The sequence below is a fragment of the Eurosta solidaginis genome, chromosome 3, assembly GCF_040869045.1.
Source record: "Eurosta solidaginis isolate ZX-2024a chromosome 3, ASM4086904v1, whole genome shotgun sequence".
In the NCBI taxonomy this organism is placed as follows: domain Eukaryota; kingdom Metazoa; phylum Arthropoda; class Insecta; order Diptera; family Tephritidae; genus Eurosta; species Eurosta solidaginis.
This window is the reverse complement of record NC_090321.1, coordinates 162,432,133-162,435,435: the sequence shown is the minus strand read 5'-3', so window position 1 is coordinate 162,435,435 and position 3,303 is coordinate 162,432,133. Positions and strand designations below refer to the sequence as shown.

The window sequence follows — 3,303 nt, the reverse complement described above, 5'->3', positions numbered from 1 at the left end:
AAAAATATCGCAGGCAAAAAGAGGCAAGTCAGATCGACTTGCAAATAAAGAGACTGGAATTGGAGACGCTGCAAATTAAAGCGAGAAGACCTCATTAATTTTTTTTAGAATATTCATTATTATATGCATATTTAGATATAAGAAAGTGACTGTGAATTTTTTTTTAGTTGTTAAGTAAGAAAATGAATTGATTTATATTTTACAAAGATTTCCTGAAGAATGACTTAAAGTACTGTGATATTTACTTGGTACATACACTATATATATATTTAAAATAAAAATGAAAGAATATTGAATTTAATAAATAATTTCATTTATTTAAATATTGCCAGGCTTAATTTTGAAGCTATTTAGGAACATATCATTGCTTAGGACACTCTTAAAAGTGAACGTTTTATTTGATCTCTTATCGAATTTCCTATATTGGTAAGTTGGTTTGTTTCGCTTGTTTCAATTTCTAGAATGGGATCTTCGGAGTGAAGATTTGACGGTTCTTAAATTTAATGCAAATGTTATGTAATGCAGCAGAAACATTTGCAAATCTTGCCATTTTCGCAGGATGATATCTTCCTTTTTTGTCATATCCTAAAATCCTCCAGCACCCTTTGAGAATGCCAATTGTCTGATGTGCTTCTGTATGGGGTTATTAACCACGGCTCAAGTGGGTAGCCAGAATCTCCTATATAAATTAATTGTTAGTACAAAAAAGTTCGCTGCACCCAATAACTTTACCTAAAAGCCAGGATTTTTGATGCCTATCCGGTTGAAATCCATCCTCCAAATCCCTTCTCTGATAGGAATGTTTCCAAACGAAGGAATCGTGAGCCGCACCACCGTATTGACAGTTGATTGCCAATATTTTGTAGGTGTGATCACATATCTGAGAATTTTTATAATTGTTTTAAAAATTTTTAATAACAATTTCAATCCTAGCGTTAATGCTGTGGTACCCTTTAGGGTTGAAGTACATGTGTTCGTTAGCTATAGGGTTTTGTAAACCAATATGTGTACCGTGCACATCCCAATCACTAAAAAAATAAAACCGGTATTCTGTAATTTCACAACAATTATTATTAAATTTACCTCCAGGTATTTTATATTTTTCCACCAACCATTCTTTAAAGCTTTGGGAGTCATCTGGTTCAAAGCATATAAATTCCGCACACAGCTTCCTCTCCATCTCGGCAACAACATGTGATGTCAACTTCGAGACAGTGCTCTGGCACATTCCTACTAAATAGTCACTACCGACAATGTGCTGGTAGCCACCGCTAGCAAGAAGTGAAAGCCTGACTGCCAATTGCAAAATTTGAGGAACCGCTTTGGCAACGGCTTGCTTCAAATTTAATTTCTCTGGAAGGTAACTAAAACCTTCTTTAGTTAAGCGAAATCTTTTCAAGAATCTGAAATAATTTTTTGTTACAAAGAAATAATACATAAATGATATGCTTACGCTTTGTTCGATAAGTCCAACGGGTTACTGCGTTCTCTTAGCCGCCTTCGGACAATTTTTTCATCGCCTTCGCTATCATTTGAGCTCAAACAAAACAATAAAATTGGATACATCGTAATTATTTACTTTATTTTTTATATTTTTTGCAACCAATTTGACAGTTCAAAATCTATTGTGAGCTAAAAATACAATCCAACCTAATGTGGATCTTAAAAATTATTGTGAATTGAAAATAAATTACGTTCCGTTCGCTATCGTATGTTATAATCCCATTTTGTTTATACATACGTCTGGCGTTTCACGTAATTTTCTTTCGTATGGTTGCCGATCCGTGATCGTATGTTACAATTCGGGCCCTGCAAAAATCGCGAGTACTCCATGCATGCATGAATGGAGTACTCGCTATGTACCAAGCGAGTGCTCCAAAATTAACCACAATTCATACAAAAAATATGATCCAATTTGAGTAAAAGTCTAGTTGAGGGGTCGACTGCTAACACGCTACCATAAATATCGAGAGAGGTGTCAAAAGACACCTATTGACCTCGACAACAATAATCCGAGGGCGGAAAAAAAAATTTGTATCTCTTTCCAGAGATATTTGCAGTTGAAGTTGGCGACTTTCATGTGCATGTTGTAATGTTGTTGTGCACTGAAAAAAATTGTGTGTACAAAGGGAGTTTGCCCGCATTTAATTTTGATCCCACCCCATTGGTGGACCGGCCAGGGCAATTTTATATTAGCGCGGCCGAAGGCCGTCAACGCAGAAAAGTGTTCTGCGCAAAAATACTATGGATCCCACCCCTGGTTTGGTGGTACCCGCGGGTCATTTTTCGGTTTTTCGTTAAAAGCTTTTGAACGAGCTAAAATTTTTATTTTCCGCCTTCGGATTATTGTTGTCGAGGTCAATACGCGTCTTTTGACACCTTTCTTGATATTTTTGGACGCGTATTAGCAGACAACCCCTCAACTAGACTTTTACCCCGATTTGTGTACTGGTTTGGTGCACTTGGACAATACTACCCTACCATTTGTGGTCGACATTATTAAGGATCCACCAGCTGATGGTAAATTCCAGGCTTTGAAGACACGACTGCTTGACATATTCGAAGAAAGCAACGAAAGCAAATTACGACGTTTGCTTCATAACACTGAGTTCACTGATGGCAAGCCATCACACTATTTACTGCGTTTAAAAAGTTTAGCAGCTGGTACGGTGACCGAGAACATTCTACGTACAATTTTTGTGGAACAAATGCCACAGAACATCCGTCGGATTTTGGCCGTCAGCACCACTAACGATATTGACAGCCTCGCCTTACAAGCAGACAAAATTTTTGAGGTGGAAAATAGAATTATGTCAGTGACTACCAAAGTGGGGCCCCCAACAGCTGATGGGACAGTAGCATACAGCGAAGCACAAAAATTGTTTGCACATAACATCGAAAAATTAACTGCCCAGGTACAGGCGCTCACGACGGCGGTAAAAACAACAAAAGTTGAAAAAGCGAGAGATGGAAAAGAACACGTGCTATTATCACACATGATTCGGTGCTCAAGCAAAGAAGTGCCGACAACCCTGTAATTTCCGCAAAAGCAATTTAAACTAACAAAGCCGTCGGTCATCCTGGTAGGCACAGCGGACGGCCGTTCAATTCGCTTCGAAATGGTGCTACACTCTCTTAACCGCCTTCGGACTATCTTTTCATCGTCTTCGCTATTACTGGAGCTGAAACAAAACAATAAAATTGGGTCCACCGCAGTTATTTACTTTTTTTTTATATTTTTGGCAACCAATTTGACAGTTCAAACCCTATTGTGAGCTAAAAATACAATCCAAACTAGTGTGG

General features: G+C 37.8%; 1 long non-coding RNA gene across 3 annotated transcripts; it reads right to left on the bottom strand.

The window, feature by feature from the left end:
- Nucleotides 1–264: 264 nt before the first annotated feature.
- Nucleotides 265–1,592, bottom strand: LOC137246727 (uncharacterized). Of its 3 annotated transcripts, none has more exons than XR_010951671.1 (4): nucleotides 1,454–1,592; nucleotides 1,113–1,403; nucleotides 733–1,050; nucleotides 265–679 (listed from the first exon to the last, which is right to left on the bottom strand). It is a non-coding gene; the product is annotated as an uncharacterized lncRNA (long non-coding RNA). The 3 variants fall into 3 exon arrangements; XR_010951669.1 differs by having other exon boundaries at nucleotides 272–679; nucleotides 733–1,028; nucleotides 1,084–1,403; XR_010951670.1 differs by having other exon boundaries at nucleotides 272–679; nucleotides 733–880; nucleotides 1,084–1,403.
- Between the last annotated feature and the right edge of the window lie 1,711 nt (nucleotides 1,593–3,303).